We start from the raw sequence: 19,718 nt of genomic DNA, 5'->3' as shown, positions 1-19,718 counted from the left end.
GTGCCCCTATGCATCAGTACTCCTGTATCCCTTGGATAAATTCCTAGCAGTGCTATCATTCTTAACTCTCTTTGATTTTGATTCCTTCACATCTCCAAGGACTCATCAAATACCACAAACCCCAACAGTAATGGTTTACAAGTTTGAGTTTCTGAAAATCAAGATACAAATATTCTCTGGGAATATAGTTCCTCTTTGGACTGGACTTCTTTCTACCACAAGACCTTCCTCTCAGATTTCTGATCTTGAGAAAACAAAACAAAGAATAGTTTATTAAGCAAGTGCTTTCTGAGCCTAAATGAACTCCATACCTCAGATATTTTAAAAAGATGTTCTGTTTACTTCCTCAGTATAGAAAATCTTGTGAATTTTGAAAGCTTTCTTAACCCTCCTGGTCACTGGGGCACCATGAGGGATCTGAGTGAATAATTTAGTAACAGGTATCCCAACATGATAGAATCTTTCAAAGTTAACAAAAAAATCTGACAATCCTATTTGCTTTACTTTTGGTCATGGGCTCTAAGAAAAAAAATTAAGAAAGCAAAGTTATATGGCAACACATGATGGTATAAAAGAAATATATTCTCCAATAAGAAGAACCAACTTGTGGGGCACCTGGATGGCTCAGTCGGTTAAGCATCTAGCTTCAGCACAGGTCATGATCTCCTGTTTTGAGGGTAGTAGCCCTGCATCAGGCTCTGTGCTGAAGCCTGTCTCAGATTCTGTGTCTCCCTCTCTCTTTGTCCATACCCTGCTTGTGATCTCTCTCTCTCAAAAATAAATAAACAGTAAAAAATAAAAACAAAAAAGTTTTAAAGAAGAACCAACTAGTTAAGGGAGTCCAGTAGTTCATTCGGCACATCAAGTACCCACCCAGGATGCCCTCAGGCTGTAGCTTACAACCTAAATCATCTGTCCCAAAATTTGAGGTTATGTTGAGATATCTGGAGGATTTGTGTATAAAACCAAAGTGCTTTAATATTTAAAATTATCTTTGATAAATATGAAATTGCGACGTTAAATTTAACTGTATATTACTTATTACTTCTCTCATTTTATATAACACTAAATGCCTTTCAGTTGTTTTCATGGCAAATTATGAATATGCAATGTAAACATTTTGGATTTTAGCTTCTATAATTCAAAGTAAGATTAACTAGGGGCGCCTGAGTGGCTTACTTGGTTTAGCTTTAGACTCGATTTTGGCTCAGGTCATGATGATGACCATGAGGTCATGAGACTAAACCCCAAGTTGGGCTCAGTGCTGTCCATGGAGCCTGCTGAAGATTCTTTCTCTGCCTCTGTCCCTTCCCCCACTACTTGAGCACACGCTTTCTCTAAAAAAAAAAAAAGAAAGGAAAAAGAGATGAATTATATTAGACACATGTTAATTTTGTGAAAAATGATCTTTCAATTAACTAAGATGCTATTTATCTTTAGATTATGTATTTTTATATTTTAAATTTCAAGTTCACTACTTTTAACTTGTGTCTTAAGGTTTTAGAATTAATGAGATAGAACCTTTCCAGATATTGTGGAGGAATCTGGCAAATAAGCTGATTGAAAAACTAGGTATATGCTTTCTTTTATCATTTTCAAAAAGAGAATAGAAATGTAATGTTAATTAACCCTGCATACTATTTTTCTCTTTCGTCAAATCTTAACTGACTGCCAGAATGTGGATACCTTTCAATGAAAATGGACAAAGTAACCCTCAGTGGAATGATTATAAAGTGGATTTTCCTGTTGAAGAGTGAAGATGAAACATGAAAAAGATCAGCTTATGCAGCAGACATTTTTCATTCTTTTTTACAACGTGAGCAAATGGAGGGTGAAGGAACAGCCTTCACCTTTCATCATGTGCTCTGCTATGCTCCAAGATTTACAGTGACCCTCTAAATTAAAAAAAAAAAAAAGGCACAAAATAAGAAAACTGTCAGTCACTGGAGAGGTGACTATCAAGTCATTTTCGTGTGGATTACAAAGAGTTTATGACTGTTAATCAAACTAAGACCATTACTTTGAGGCTAAACAAAATTTGAAAATGGGAGCATCCGAAACAAAGGGATGTTGTTTTTCCAGTGTAATTTATTTTGGAAAGTTCTTGCCCAGTGAGCACTGCAAAAACTCTATTTCACTCATGACAAAATTGCACTTAGGTTTTTAGTGAGTGAAGCCATAGTCAGAAGAGAAAGAAATCTGATCATTTGCATCACTGTTAATGTAAAATTTCACTCTTCTTGATTCTGACAATGGTGTGATTTGTAAAGGACTCTAATTGTGGTCAATTATGACAGTCCTCTAGCGCCACCTAGCGTTTTCCATGCATTTCTGTTGTCCAGCTCACCTATTCAAGCAAACTAACAATTTCTTACAAAAGTAGACATAAATCCTAAATAAAAGGAACAGGAACTTCATAGCTTGATTTTGAAATCTTAAAGCCAATATATTTCCCATTATCTTCTCTTAATACTTAATAAATTTCTGAAGGCTCTTATTTTTGTTGAACTCAAAGTCTTTTTTATCTTTGTAGTTCATTCCCATTGATAAAGTCTTAATTAACCATTGCTTCCTGGCAAACTGACACAATTGTAAGGTTGACCCTGTTTTCTGATAAAAGTGAAGATACTTTACAGTTGATTCAGTTGAGTATTTTAGAGCGAAAGACCTATACATATATGTGCTGGGTTTACAGAAACAGCCAAGGAAACACGGAAACAAAGGGTGACCATTGAATACCCAATGTTTGTGAACTGACTTGGTTGAGCACACTCTCCAGTTCTTGTTATTAGAAGTAATGGTCACAAAAGAAGGTTAAGGTGGGTGACACCTACTCCCCCAAAACCTCATTACCAAATGATAATGAAAGCATGTCTCATCAAATTATTCCACACTTATAGACATGTATGAAATATTCAATAGCTAGCACACACAAAACTTTCCATACAGTCTATTCTATAAGTTTAACAAAGTCTTGGTTCCCTTCTTTTTAGTGCTGACAAAACTACTTTATATGATAGATTCACTCAAGGCAAATGTGGCAACATTCTTAAGGCAGAATCTTGTTATATTACGATCAACATCAGGCAACCAGAAACCGTTCCAAACCAATGGCTGGACACAAGGCCACTTACATGTAGAGCCTTATGTACCATCCTTATAGATGAAAGCCATAGGTCTCTAATTTTATTCCACGGTAATTACTGCAAATAATGTTGCCATGCAGAGAAAAGCTTGTGTTAAAAAAATTATCTACTCCAAGTGTCAAATATGTTAGGTATGTCACAGAATAGCACAAACTAAGAAAAAAAAATCCCCTTGTTCTTGAACATGCATAGACATGAGATAGTCTCTATATGTGCCTCAAGGAAATATTCTATTACTCTTGTTCTGGTTTTCTCTTCCTCAAATCTCCGTATCAAAGTAATCCAACAATGAGAAAAACATCTTTGCTTCTAGATAAGAAGTGCTAGGATTGGGTCAGATAAAAAGCATTGTCTAAGGAAATAGAATTACAATCTGGATCTTTTTAATCCAGATACACACCAGGGTAATAAACTAGTTTGATCTGCTCATGGAAAAGCCAAACACTGACGTGCAACTCCAGTCAGGTAATAAAGGAGGAAGGAGAAAGTTCATCATTTAGGCCTGACGGGCTTTTTTTTTTTTTTTTTCCCCATTTCTAGCCAAGTCCATGAATGGAGAAGAATCTAGATTTCCTATAAAACAACTTCAATTTCTTCATTTACAAAATACAAATGGGAGTAGAAATGTAACAAAGGCATTTGATGCTCAGAAGAAACTGTAACATCACTTTGTACTCAATTAAAAAAAAAATTTCAACATTTGTTTTTACTTTTGTACCAAAGAAATGAACAATATTTTATAAAATTAAATTTCTGTTTTGAAAAATAATTAATAAACATCTCATTTTATTTCAATACAGTAGGAGATACATCCAGGCTCAAATAGTCCTGTAGGTGACTTGCTCTGTGTGACTTAAGGGATGCCCTAAGGTTCACGTGTGCCTAAGTATCTCCCCACTTGCTCAGGGAAGTGCCATCTTCCTTTATTGCTGAAGCTCAAACTCTCACCTTTCACATCAGTGCTCTGATATAGACAACCCCAAAGGAATCGGTTCTTAGCATTAAATCCTAGAGTCAGAGGTTGTAAACACCCTAAAAAATATATGTAAAATGTTGTGTACTTGCATATATGACCCCTTTTCCTGGAAAGCGTGTTTCACAGTTTTAATTAGCTAATCAAGAGTGTCTCTGCTCTGACTTAAAGAGCTAATGAGCACTGCCCACAGGATTCAACCAGCCCCTGCAATTATCTTATTATTACAGATCTATCTATTAGAGTTACCCAACCTCCTGACACGATGTAGAAAGTTGATGGGGAATTTAGATCTTTTGCAGGTATATGCTGCCTTGCATGACCCAGAGTTAAAGTATCAGATTCTGTGATTAAAACCCATGTTTGACAGGCCTGGACTCTGGAGTGAGGAAGATCTGGGATTGCAGTATCTGCTTTGTCATTCACTCCTTGTGTGACTGGTTTCAGCCACCATTACTTGTGGCCTGCATTGCCGCAGTAAGCCCACTCAGTGCTTCTGCTGTTGCCCTTCCCCAGTTTGTCCTCAATGCAGCCACCAGAGCATCACTGCAGGGGACCCATCAGCTCACTCCCCAATCTTCTCAGGACTTCTCACATCAGGCAGCAGGAAAGCTGGAGAAGTAAAATGGCCTCCAAGGCATGCAGACCACACACCACTTTATCTCAGACCCTCTTCTCTCAGACCTCATCTCCTCCCATTCTCCTCCCTTCATTTCTCTTCTCAAACCTAGGGACACTCTCCTGAGAATGTTTTTGCAGTTCCCAGTACTCCCCAGATGCCTTCAGGTCTCTACTCCCAGGTCACCACTTCACAGAGTCCCCGTCTCCATCACATACACCAACACACCTCACTGCAGCACACCCTGTCTCCCTTTATTGCTTCTTTGTTCTCCACTGCATCCATCACCACCTGACAAAGCACTCTTCACTGGGGGCAGCTGGGTGGCTCAGTCGGTGAAGCGTCTAACTTCAGCTCAGATCATGATCTCAGGGTTTGTGAGTTTGAGCCCCATGTTGGGCTCTGGGCTGACAGCTCAGAGCCTGGAGCCTGCTTCAGATTCTGTGTCTCCCTCTCTCTCTACCCTCCGCTGCTCACACTCTGTCTCCCTCACTCTCAAAAATGAGTAAATGTTAAAAAAAAAAAAATTTTTTTAAAAAGAACGCTTTACTTTTTTTTAATCTCCTTCAATGACTAACCACCATTCCACACATCCTCGAATTTCTAGAACATGGATGAGTAAACTTTTTTTAAAAGGCCAAATAGTAAATATTTTTGGCTTTGTGGGCCATATGGTAAATATTTTTGGTTTTGAGGTCCATCTGGGTCTCTGTCAGAACTTCTCAACTCTACTATTAAGGGGAAAGGAGCCATTGATGATATGTAAACAAATGGGTGTGTCTGTGTTCCAATAGAACTTTATTTACAAAAACAGGTGACAAGTGCTGAGTTTGGCTCATGGGTGATAGTTGGTTAACTTCTGCTCTAGAATAATAAACTTCATTAGGCAAGGATGCAATCTGCCTTATTCACTATTTTAGCTCCATCTCTTTGAGGAAGGCCTAATACAAAGTAGTTCCTTAAACAATTGCAGAATGAATTAATGTCCTTGACCATTGTATCAGTTTCTCACTAGTAACATAAAGTAATAATATCAACTGTGGGTTTTTTTTTTTTAAACAGTTAATGAAAGTATGTCACACAATGAGCAGAATAGGTAAATAGCAGTTGTTAAAATTATTCTGAATTCCATACCCCAGGAAGAATATGGAAAAACTGAAAGACAAACAGGATTTAAAGAGAAACCAAAACTATATAGTTGAAGAAATACTGAAGGGAAAGAGGGTGTTTTGTCTGGGGGAAGCCCAGGGGAGGCATGGTCATAGCTTTCTTAAATTTGAAAATTATTTTGAGCAAGAGATTTTTCTATATACTTTGTGGCACCAAAACGGGTAGACCTAGGATCACTGGGTAAACATTTTGTGGAAATAGATGTCCGCTTATTGCTGGGATGCACTTTTCAGTCGACCCTGCAAAGAAGAGGCCACATTCATTTTCTTCACCAATGCACCTTAATGCCCTAGCATGGGCCTTAACTGAATGGATGAATCAGAATGAAGAGTGAACAATCTAATCTTCAGAGCTGACCAAAGCTAGAACAAGCTTCCTCAATTCGTGCATTGGAAGGTTCAAAAAGGAACTTTCTAACCTCTTGCTAGGGTGCAGCAAAGATACATTGCTACAGTACATTTGTCATAGGAATACACTGATGTTAGTTCTTTAGTTGTGGCATGCTGATTTTTCACTATAAAAGACATTCAGGGTTATTATAAAAACCTGGGAAAACTTATTTACACAGGCATATTATATGTACAGCTTGGTATACTATTTTCCTCCTAAATAACATTTCTATACCTAATGAATACTTTGTAAATATAATTTTAATGACTGCTTAATGTTCCATTCAGTCAAAAGATGATTATCAGCTTAACTATGTCTCTGTTGTTGGAAGTGTAGACTGTTTTATACTCCTTAACAACATAAAAAATGCTGAAATTCATTTCATATCTCCAAGAGATAGAATTACTGTGCCAAGGTATTTAAAGTTTTCAATGAATTTTGCCAAATTACTATCATAGGAAATTGTACTCATTTAATTCTAATATTATCAGAGTGGCTTCACTGCCACATTTTAATATTACTGTTTCAGAGCAATCTCTACTCTACAAATGGCCATTATGAGCCTTGTTCTTATCATGACCAACTACAATTTAATTTACTCAACCCCCTACTTCCAGGTATCAAGTGATTCCAAAAAGAGTTAAGCTTCCTGGTAGGATTCTGATTAAACATTGAAAAAGTGTGTGTGTCACTTGATATTATAAAGTATTGTTTTTATCAATTAATCTTCTGAGAGAATATGCTTCCGTCCCTAAGGCTTAATCTTGTTTTGCTTACCATCCTTAATTAAGTAAGAACTCTTGGTAATAACAGTTAAATGAATCAACTTTTTTTTAAGTGACATAGCATTTATTCACCTTTATTTTTATTATATATATATATAAAATATTTTATATATAAAATGTTTTTATATATAAAATAAAATATTATATATATATATATATATATATATATATATATAATTTATTGTCAAATTGGTTTTCATACAACACCGCGTGCTCATCCCAACAGGTGCCTTCCTCAATGCCCATCACCCACTTTCCCTTCTCCCCCACCCCCCATCAACCCTCAGTTTGTTCTCAGTATTTAAGAGTCTCTTATGGTTTGCCTCCTTCCCTCTCTGTAACTTTTTTCCCCCTTCCCCTCCCCCCTGGTCTTCTGTTAAGTTTCTCAGGATCCACATATGAGTGAAAACATATGGTATCTGTCTTTCTCTGCCTGACTTATTTCACTTAGCATAATACTCTCAGGTTCCATCCATGTTGCTACAAATGGCCAGATTTCATTCTTTCTCATTGCCAAGTAGTATTCCATTGCATATATAAACCATATCTTCTTTATCCATTCGTCAGTTGTAAATCAACTTTCTTTAATATCTGCAGTTGCCAGACTACCATGCTCTGATCCTGGCCCCAAGCTTATTGTGGGGAGTCCCAGAATCAATATGTGAACCAAGAGTTACTTACATATTGAATACAAATTATGTATCATAGAAACACAGTTGATTATTTTTCCACTATGTATATATTGTGGTGAAAAATACAAATTTATTTCAGAGTGTTGCTAAATTCATAATAGCTTTTGTCTTCAAGTGTTTTCTCAGAACATCCTAAAAATACAACTGCTATTATGAAGATTTTAGAGATGAGGGGACATTAAAAATGTTCCTTTGTACTCAAAAATGTTGAAAATTACTTAAATAGGTGTACACACATAAACTTGGTGGTGTTAGGCAAGGCATTCACTTACTAGACACATTAATCCAAATCTAGTTAGGATGATCCCTGTTTAGCCAGTGTTCTGCACTGGGTAAAAAATTAATTATCTTACTCCTTTCTCAGAAGTTTAAGCACTGTCTGCTTTCAAGAAACAGGTGGCAACGGTACCCACCTTCAAGGCTGAAAGTTTCCTTATTAAGCCCAGATTATTCAGGGTGAAAGCCAAGCACAGCCAAAATTTTCCCTCAATTACTTTATGTGTGTACTCAGTCTCAGCTACTCATCTCAGACATTTCCCACAGTGTAGATCAGGGGCATGTGTGGTCAGCACAGAGTCAAGAGAAATTACAGGGAAGCTGAGCTATCATCAGCTGATGGGGTGGTTTTTTTGAATTCCTCTGCTTCCATTTACATATCTTCAAAGCCTGAGTGACCATGCTAAGGCAAACACCAGGCAAGAAAAAGAAGGCTGATTTTCATAAAGAGGAATGGAAGTACTGTTACTCAACTCTGCAGTAAGACCACGAAACCTTACAGCTCGTTTTATAGGGAAGAGCAGCGAAGCAGGAAATTGCTAATGCAATGTATTTGGAAGAGAGGAAACATTAAGATCCCAGGCAAAGATGCAGAGATTTTAATACCTACCTAAAGCCCTTACAACACAGGCTGAAAAGTTCAGAGTAAGCATTCAAGAAGTGAAATGCCACTTAATTAATTACAGAGTTGAGCTCGATTAGCTTAAAGGAATCTTATGAACAAGCGAATGGGGTTAACACATAGCATTTAGTTAGCGGGCTTCATTTTTCTTCACAGCTGTGATCTGCCATTGTTCTTATTTCTAATAAAGCATGATAGCTATCACATATAACATACGTTGTAAGCATGTAGTCTTTGCTTTAACATCTTATAGAACTTATTTCTCAGGTATTTAGGCTGCACTATACACATGATATCTTTAAGCCTTATAATAATGTTTAACACATAAGAATTTCCAGAGCATATGTGGATATAGGTAGCTTTAAGGAAATCTTTCTTCAAAGTTATTTGCTCAGCTAACTGGAAGAAACTGAGAAAGAAAATACATAACAATAGTATTGGTTTCTCAGCCAAAGAATAAAATAAATATCTATGATTCTGTTGTGATATAAACAAATGATGAAATAAGTAAATTAATGGAGAAGGATGAATTTTCCTTATATAGTTACTTGGATAGGAGTGAAGCCAAGAAGGAATGAGTGAACTAGAAACTCACCATTAGAATGCCATAGTAATAACTGCCGTGGAGAAGACCCACCGATGCATGCTAAAATTAGTGGGCAAACTTTAATAAGAAACAGGACCATTGAATAGCCTCAAAGAATCTCTCCCAAAATATGTATTAATTACTGTGGTGGTTTTAACATGTATCCACATGCTTTGATACTCCTCCCTCTAGGAGGTGGAGCTTAATTTCTCTCCACTTGAGTGCGGGCTGTACTTAGTGATGCCATCAAATAGAAAATGGAAAGGGAAAAATAGTAACTTTTCTGTGGAAAACTGGCATACAGTACATATCCTAGCAATCAAGGTTAACATCACCAGTAACAAATCATGTTGATATCATGTATCCCTGATACGATGCAATGGGAACACTTCACCTCCAGGGTGTTCTTCCTAAAAATGCATGACCCCTGTGTAACCATGAGGAAGCATCAGACAGACCCAAAATGATAGAGATTTTACAAAATACCTGACAAGTATGCCTCAAAAGCATCTGAGCCATGAAAGACAAGAAAAGATCAAAATGCAGTCACTGACTGAAGAGTTTAGGAAGACACCAGAAAACTGGTGAAATGTGTACCACTCTATAAAGTCTGTACCAATGTTAACTTCTCAGTTTTGATAAATACACCACGGTTGTGTGAGATGTTAACATAAGCAGAAGCTGGATTTTTTTGTTTTTGCTTTGGAGGAAGAAACACCTTTATTTTCATCAGAAATAATAATGCTTACAAGCTTGTAGAAACAGTTTACTCTAAGAGACAGAAAGCCAGGAATTAGAGTAAAGGTAATAGTAAGATGAGAAATTATACAAAGATTAACCTTGATGGCATGTTTGCTCTAAGACTAAGTGGCATAGGTAACGATTTAGTATTACCCAATGTACCCAGTGGCTGAACTGATCCTTCCTTTCCTTTGCCGCCTTTTTGGTGGTGGCTGGCTTACACAGTAGTGATGTGCTCTCAAGGTAGCAGTAGTATATAACAGTAGCTGCCTAGAGATCAATTATTGGTTTAGGATAGATCCAAGCTATTAACTTTGAGATGTGCTTTCTATGAGGAGGAGAATCTCTTGTCTGACTTGGCCCCAAAACAATTGCCAGGTCACAAGCCACACATTCTCTGTTGGGAACAGAGATGCCCTAGTTTCTTGGCAGCACTTACGGATCCTCTAGCCTTCTCCCCTGCAAAGCAGATCTGAAGACCATAGTGAGACAGGACTTTAGAGCTACAGGCAGAGCTGGAAAGAGTTCAGCATTCTTAACGCTGTGTGAAGGGTACATGAAACCTCTCTAGACTATGTTTGCCACTCTTCTATAAACCCAAAATTATTTTTTTTTAAAAAGATGTCTGACATACTTGAGAATGCTTCTCCTTCGAACCATTTTCTGGTTTTCTTCTTCCCTTCACAACAACCCTTCTCCCACTTGACAAAAGAAAACACTTCTTCCCCACACTCCACTTAGCTGTGGTAAACTGCCCTAGGGTATAAAACCACCTACAAAGCACACCAGAGTACACATCTCAAATGCCTCTGAGGGTGAGTCTAGTGGGAGGAAAGCAAAGAGTATGCAGGAAGGAATAATGACCAGAGCTATTTTTTTTAACCTATAGCCAATCTCTCTCCTGCCTACTTACTTCCTTGATTACTACTATAAGCCTACAAACCTAAGAATTTTAATTCAGAACTAAGAAGATTATCACAGGAATGTGGTAATACATTGATGTGAATTTTTCAAGAATTAAAGTCTAGGGGTGCCTGGGTGGCTCAGTCAGTTAAGCATCTGACTCTTGATTTCAGCTCAGGTCTTGATCTTGTGGTTCCTGAGATTGAGCGTCGTGTGGGGCTCTGCCCTGACAGAGCATAGTCTGCTTGGGATTGTATATCTCCCCCCCCCCCTTCTCTCTCTCAAAATAAACAAATAAGCATTAAAAGAAGAATTAAAGTCTAACACTTTTTCTTGGAGAAAAATAACTTTGATCTGGCTGATAAGTTCAACTGCAAGGATTGACTTTGCTAATTATATTATGTGTCAGACATTTGCATATACTGAATGAGCTAAATTTGAAACTCTAAAGTTTTGGTTCAAATATATTTAAAGTACATACAATATGCCAGAATATACATCTTCTGCAGCTATTTAAACTTGATAAAAATTTTATATATCCATTTTTAGATGTGAGGTTGTAAACACTTTTTCAAAATTCCTTTTAGGAGAATGCAAGCAAAAACTTTTAAGAGCAATTCAGTAGAAAGGGAAGAATCACTGTACTGTACTTTACTAATGTGAAGTGGTGTATCCTTGAGAGCTGGAAGGGTGTTTGGTCGGTGGGAGTGCATCAGTCAGAGCTCCAGGAGCCACAGGGCATGCTGGGATACAAGCAGATACCGAATAAGATTGAACACATGTCTGGACTGCAGAGACTCAGAGGGAGAAGGCCAGATCCCTTATCTACTCTGGTTTTTGACCTGCCTTGGGTCTTAGATCCTTTTGAGAATTTCTTTAATGTTATAGACTTCCCTCAAAAAATAATTCACATAATTGTGTACTCTCTAAATTTGGGGTACAATTTAAGGACCCAGTAGGGAAGCCTTGGTAGAGAAGGAAGGATAAAAATGTCAATCAGTGTGTGAGAGCATTCCAAAGCATTTTTTACACCCATTAAAAAGCTCAGCCCATATGGGATCATAATATTGACCTGAGAATGAAGCCATGCTCATGACTAGGTATGTCAACTAGGTACATCATTAGTATATCAGCCACCCTACCCTCCTCCTCCTCTACCACCATCTCTTTCAGCCATTATCCATCTCAGTCTCCCTTCTTCCCTCTGCCCCCCATCCACCCCTGTCCAACATCTGAAAAATACTCTTTAATTTTTAGTGTGAAGTAAATCTTGACCAATCATTTAATCTGATAACCTGATTTGGAATGAGAGCCAATACTAGCCTATAAGGTGCCTGTATACATTTTTTAAAGTCTCCTCCCTCTCAACAGACAAGTTAGAAAAGCTCCCCTCTAGGAAGACGTAGACCCTAATGTAGGGATTGACAAGCAGATAACATTTTTGTACATGGAAAAGGTTACCCCTTCCTCTGGAAGGATGAAGCCAAGCAACAGGGCATAGGTTTTGGTGAACAGCGTCGGCTGGATTTCTGCCCTCCAATCTTGATGTCACAGTCTGAGCTTCCCCTGAAAGCAGAGACTGATGTAAAATCTTAAGCGCAGGTAGTTTCTTTAGGAGATATGATTCATGGAGCAGCAGTGAGAGTGAAACAGAGAAAGAGGAAAGAATAATACAAGGATGCATTACAGACTTTGTCACTGCTATATGTGACTCATGCTTGATCTTGCTGTAACCTTCTGAGCAGCCTTAGGAAATGTCATAACTGTTCATCCAGGAGACAAAAGGGAGATAGATGTAATTTATCCACTGGCTTCTGTTTCCAGCGGTCAAGGATGTCTCCACAGATGCACTTTCGGGATTCACATGCATGGAGGTCAAGGTTTGGCACTAGAAAAGCTCAGGGGCAGGGAGCAGGATAGATATTAGCACCTGAGGTAAGGTGCTAACAGACGACATCTGTGAGAAGCTGCCTGAATGATGCATAGAACCAGTCACTGAAACATGGCTACAAGGATGCAAGTGGTTCATAAGAGGTGTCTTATACAGGTTCACAGCACACACTTGAAGCCCCCTTCCTGCCCATATTTGAATCTTCCCTTAGCTCAAATCCTTCCAAATATTCAACATTTCACTACCTTATCTTTGCCCTACCTTGAAGCCCACCTTAAAGGAAGAAAATGAGAAGAAAATTGAGATGTATACAGTTTCTAAAAGATAAAGAAGGGATGAAGAGGCCCAGTCAGTACATAATTTGTCACTGGGCTAAGCACACTCTGAAGAAGGCAGCAACCAACACAAAAATGAACCCAAATTACTGTTACCTTAGATGCTCCAAGAATCTTGATCCAGAGATACTTTATGAACAACATCTTTAAAGTCTTTCTGAAGGGCTGGCAATATCACAACCTTCACTCATCCAAACGAGGTAGCATGTAGTTTGGGAGAACTTGATGTCAGGCAGGACTGTGGCAGGAGAGGGCTGTGGTAAACCACCTGTTCTTGAGTCTCAGCAGAAAGTAGAGAGAAGTCATTTCATATGTTTTGGGTCAATCATAACTCCTCATGCAATGTCAGAAATTAGCCATTTCAGTTACTGATGGGGTCCACAGCACAGGGTGTGGGAATATAGGGATCCTAAGGAACACATCCATTTACTAGTTCAAGGTCTAACAAGAACAAGGGAGAAGAAGAGGAAATAGAGGCGGAAGGAATAAGGGGTTGAAACAACAAATCTGGCAGGTCAAGGCCAATGGAGATGGGAAGATTAGTGCTTCAAGAATGGTTTAGTTTAAAAAAAAATGAGGTGGCCCCAAGCCCAACCTCAGCTGGGCCACCCAATTGGAACCGAGGCCAAATTTCTGCAATAAACACTTCTGGATCACATTAAAAAAAAATTTTTAGATAAATAAATAAATAATAAATAAAATATGAATGAATGAATGAATACACACATAACAGGGAGGATAAAAGAAGGTGGAGAGGGATGTCATAAATGAATGAGATTTAACTAGTAGAACTGAAAATAGTAGAAAGGAAATGGTTAAAGTCAGACTAACACAAAAAGACGCACGCATGTGCACACAGAGCAGAAACCACAGACACACTTGTGCCCTCAATCCTTCCTGCACAGCTGTTAGCACTTGCAGGAAGCCCCACCTAATCCCCAGGCTCAGTTGCCACCTCTCCTGGATGCCCTTCTCTACTACAGTCCTCCTTAAGCTGTGTGGAACTGATTGCTTACTTGTCTGTCTCCCCACTTTGAGTGTTTGTTCATTTCTGGAAAGCAGAAACCTTGGCTCTTTTTTGTAGCAGTGTATAATTCAAAGTTGTATCTCTGTGACAAAATATTGGTTAAAAGAATAAACCAACTATCCTTTCCATGAAATGGAAGTGTGAAAATAAGTCTAGAAAAGTCAAATTCAGAGTGAAGTAGTTTTGGTTAAAGACAAAACAAAACATAATAAAAATACAAAATTCTTATTAAAAATACAGATTATTTGCTTTCATACCAAGGGATTCTGATTCAAACTTTCTATCTCTCTAATTGCAGTTTCAAGTTTAGAAAGAAAGAGTTCTCCCAGGAAATTCTTGCCATTAAGCATTTTCTTCCAATTCTGACAAAACAATATTTCCAGCTTTCAATTATATTTTCAGAAAAATTTTCAATCCAAAATAAGATAAAAATGGTATCAAACAGTATTTGTCTTTCTCTGTCTGACATATTTATATAGACCACATTTTCTTTATCCAATCATCCACTGATGAACACTTAGGTTGTTTCCATCTCCTGACTGTTATAAACAATGCTTCAATGAACATGGGAGTGAAGATATCTTTTTAAGTTAGTGTTTTCATTTTCATTTCATTCCATTTCCTTCAGATACATTCCCAGAAGTGGAATTACTAGATCATATGGTAATTCTTTCAATTTTGGGGGGAAACGTCCATACTGTTTTCCAAAGTGGCTGTACCAATTTACATTCCCCACCAACAGTGCACAAGCATTCCTTTTTCTCCACATCTTCACCAACACTTCTTTCTTGGTAGTTGCCAGATGCATGGGGGGAAGGTGTGGGCAAAATGGATGAAGAGAATCAAAAGGTACAAACCTTCAGTTTTAAAATATAAAAATCATAAGGATGTAATATATAGCATGGCAACTATAGTTAATAATACTGTATTGCATGTTTGAAAGTTGCTAAGAGGGTAAATCTTAAAAGTTTTCATTACAAGAAAAAACCATTTATAAGCAAGTATGATGATGGTTGTTGACTGGACTTGCTGCAGTGATCATCTCACAAAATACACAGATATTGAACCATTATGCTGTATGCTGGAAATTAATATAATATACATCAATGACACTTCAATTTTAAAAAGAGAAAAAGGAAGGCAGTTCATACATGCAAATACTTCGTCACGACTTCAATGATTTTGACTCAGTAGTAGTTTTGACAGGAGCTAAGTGAATTTACACTTTTACAGAACTTCTGATTCAGGTGATCCATGAGCCACCCTTTGTGGAAAAGCCACTGGACATCTATTGAACTATAGACAGTAAACCCTATGCTAACCAACTGTCTTATAGTGATAATTCTGTCCAAGGGCATACAAGAATCGTCATCAATGAGCATGTCCTCCTGGGGCAGGAGGCCCCAGGAAGCACTGGGATCACATGCAGGGCTGTCCTATCCATGTCAGGAGACAGAAAAGTGAAAGCAGGCCTGACCCTGAGGCACTGCTAAAGCAAAATGATGTAGTATGTCAGGAACATAGTATGTGAAAGTCTCTCACAGTGGGAAGTGTGTTTAATTTCTTCAAGGAAGAGGTTAATGGTCAACAAAAATATATAATCAAATATGCTTCATAAGGAACCCTTATTCATTTTCTTGGAAACACTGAGGAGCTGTCCTATAAAGGGTGGGGCTGATGGGTAGAAATGTGTTGGAGAAGAGAAGGGTGTAAGGAACAACCAGAAGCATAATAGAGAATGACTCCACAGGGGAGAGAGTACTAGGGCTGGAGAGTTTCACCAATGGATTTTATAAAGGGCTTTGACAGTTTAAGGCTTGGACACAGGCTTAAGGGAAATGGCCAAGCCCACCATACATGGATGAACAAAGACCTTGATGAAAACAGGGTTATAAAAAAACATCTGGAAATGAAAAGCCATCCTGTTACTGAATCCAGTTAGCATCTCCATCCATTGCTGTGTCTTCCATGACACTGTACATACAGCAGGCACTTAGCAGATGCTCCTAATATTGGCTATGAGAGGCATCTCCTCAGATACAAAACCCATACAATCCAAAAGAAAGAATATTTCATAACTTTTAATCATCCTAAAATAATAATAATAATAATAATAATAATAATAATAATGGTACCAAGTAAGACATAAAGAGATGGCAAGGGTGTACCTTGGCTCAATCTGGAAAATCTAGAAATATCAAAATTGGTCTGATGCTGTGAGTAGCTCTGCCAAGAGTAAATTTACATGAGTATTATTTGGCTTGAGGAGGGTTTTTATTTTCTTCTGTTTTTCTTTTATTCTTTTCTTTTTTTCTTTTTTGGCATGGGAAATGCTAAGTTTCTTTAAAAGACAAAAAGTTGATGTCAAGCAAAAAATAATGGACTGTTGACAGAAAAGGAAATGTCTGAGGTCAGTGGGAGAGACAACACAGTGAAACAGGATCACTCAAACATTGCTGGAGTAAGAACAAATTGGTACAAAATTTTAAAAAGCAATTTGACAGTATATATCAAACATCCTACATTTTTTAAATAAAATCTTTGACCCCCCCCCCAACTTTACTTTGGAGAATCTCTCTAGGAAATAACTGAAAACTATGCTATTTATCAGTGTCATTTACAATAGCAGGACACTGAAGAAAAATATCTGAACATCTTTATAGAAAACAATTGCGATTTAGCACCTGAACATCCCTTCAATTTAGGGGAAATCCCAAGAGGTAAAGACTTCCAGGCCTAGCCTCCCCCTGTGGAAGACAAGTGGGCCATGTGTCTGCAACACAGGCTCAATCAGTCAGATACCCATACCTGGAATTTTGAATATTGAAATTGTGGCACAAAGTCACACTAGGGGACAGTTGGAAATCTATAATAATTGAGAATGTTTATTCTGGGAATTACTAAATCACATTATTTTTTTAAGTAGGCTGCACACCCAGCACAGAGCCCAATGTGGGGTTTGACCATGAGATCACGACCTGAGCTGAAATCAAGAGTTGGATGCTTAACCAACTGAGGCACCCAGGTGCCCCTGAGTCACATCTCATATGTTAAATTTAAATCCATTTACGGGGCGCCTGGATGGCGCAGTCGGTTAAGCGTCCGACTTCAGCCAGGTCACGATCTCGCGGTCCGTGAGTTCGAGCCCCGCGTCAGGCTCTGGGCTGATGGCTCGGAGCCTGGAGCCTATTTCCGATTCTGTGTCTCCCTCTCTCTCTGCCCCTCCCCCGTTCATGCTCTGTCTCTCTCTGTCCCAAAAATAAATAAAAAACGTTGAAAAAAAAAATTTTAAAAAAATAAAAAAAAAATTTAAATCCATTTAAATTCATATGTTCACCATGTGTCACATGTGAAAGCTAGAACATTAGTTGGAAAGTAACTGGACTTTGAAAATTATACTGAGGATATGTGGTGCTATGGACTGAATCATTTCTTGCCAAAACTCATATGTTGAAGTTCTAGTCCCTAGTGTGATAGTATTTGGAGATGGGGCCTTTGGGGGAGGGGGGGTAATTAATTTTGGATGAGTTCATGAGAATGGTGTCTTCACAATGGAATTAGTGCCCTTATAGAAAGAGAGACGAGAGGGCTTGCTGTCTCTCTGCCATTGTGAGGAAACAACAAGAAGGCAGCTGTCTGCAAGCCAGGAAGAAAGCCTTCACCTGGGAACCAAATCAGCTAGCATTCTGGTCTTAGCTTTCCAGCCTCCAGAACTGTAAGAAATAAATTCCTGTTGTTTAAGCCACTCAGTGTATGGTATTTTGTCATAGCAACTTAAACAGACTCATACACGAGGGAAGATTTGGAGGTCTCTAAGTACTTTGAACAGTCAACTGCCACTCTTGTGTGATGAATGAGAAGGCCCTCTAATAACCTCATATAAAGAAGTTTTTTTGCAAGAAAAAAAGCCATTTCTCTTTATCCCTTGCTTCTTGCTACCACTAGTCTTATAACTAGTGTCAGATCCCAGCATGTTTTGGAAATACAATTACAAAGTCAAACACTTGCAGGAAAGGTTTCTACACCAAAAGGATTGCTGGAATGTACAATTTTAAGTCAGAAAAATCTGGGGAATATGTGTAGAAAGAATTCTGAAGTTTTTCAAACAAGTGTACTCAGCACAAGTACATTCACCAGAGACTGTAGATTTGAGAAACGAATTCAAGCAGTTACAAGCTGTTTTAATTGGTGTTGGGAGGCTTTTCCTGAAACTTAAGACATAACAGAGGGCAACACTAAATGAGATGCCAGAAAACAAACAAACAAATTTGGTTTATAAACAGGACTATATACAAAGAGCTCATGAAATACGAATGATGGAATGAACTATCATATGCAACTCATCTACCACCACCCATCCTCTATAGCAGTCAAGTGGCTCTGACACCATTCATCAAGGCCGTGAGAAATACGTTGGTGAGGAGAGTGTTAATATCTCTGAAAAGCACTTTAAATGGCTCTTGACTAAGACCAGGATACTGAGGGAGGCACTGCAGCAAAACAGACCCCCTGAACTCCCTGAGGATGGAAGGATCCTGAGATGTCAGAGATTCAGAAGCACTGCTGAACCACCTAACACAAGATAAGAGTGGCTGCCACAAACAAAAAGGAGGGCCAGAGTGAAAACTGGAGTGGATGACTTGCAGCTGTTCTCTCTGACAGAGAACAACTGACCATGAAGTCTACGGCACCAAAGTGTACCAGCAGATCACCAAAGTGCTACCTAGTTTGTATAACTGGTTAAGACTCCAGGCTGGTGAAGAGAGGCCTAATCTGAGCTATAAGCATCGACGATCTCAATAACTCATGGATGAAGAGCTTCTTAACTGGAGGGGAAGAGGAGTGTCCTTGAGGAGGACTCAATACAAGCACTTTCTATGAACCCTTCCCCTAGCCTTCAAACAGAACCTGTGGCACTGGGAACTTTTGGTCACATGCTAAGGTTAACTTTGAATCTCGCCTATTCAGAGTAGCACTGGAGTTCACCTGTTAGATAAGGGCTTATTGGGTCTTCTGATAAATATCGATAAATTCCAAACAAAGAGCATATCAACATAGCCCTGGTGGAACCCCCAAAATATTATGGGTACAATAACACAATAAATAACACAATAACATGAGTTATTTCCCTATATTCTGGTATACCATTGCCAACTTATCAGCTGACAGATTCCTCTTCCTAGCTCCTTGATTTGTAGAGCTAGTGAAGTGGTGAATCTCAAGTCAATAAAACTCGAGAAACATTTTTAAAATTTTTAATGTGTATTTATTTTAGACAGAGAGAGAGAGAAAGCAGAAGGGCATGAGCAGGGGAGGGGGAAAAAGAGAGGAGGACAGAGGATCCAAAGCAGGCTCTGTGCTAACAGCAGACAGTCCGATGCGGGGCTCAAACCCACAAACTGTGACATCATGACCTGAGCTGAAGTCAGACACTTAACCGACTGAACCACCCAGGGTCCCTGTAAAATATTTTTAAAAGCCTGCTTTACTTCCCTGGAATGAAATTCATAAATATAACCAATCTACACACATACATACATACATACATACAGAACAACCAGA

Source organism: Panthera uncia, chromosome A2, assembly GCF_023721935.1.
Source record: "Panthera uncia isolate 11264 chromosome A2, Puncia_PCG_1.0, whole genome shotgun sequence".
In the NCBI taxonomy this organism is placed as follows: Eukaryota; Metazoa; Chordata; class Mammalia; order Carnivora; family Felidae; genus Panthera; species Panthera uncia.
This window is presented reverse-complemented; position numbering follows the sequence as displayed.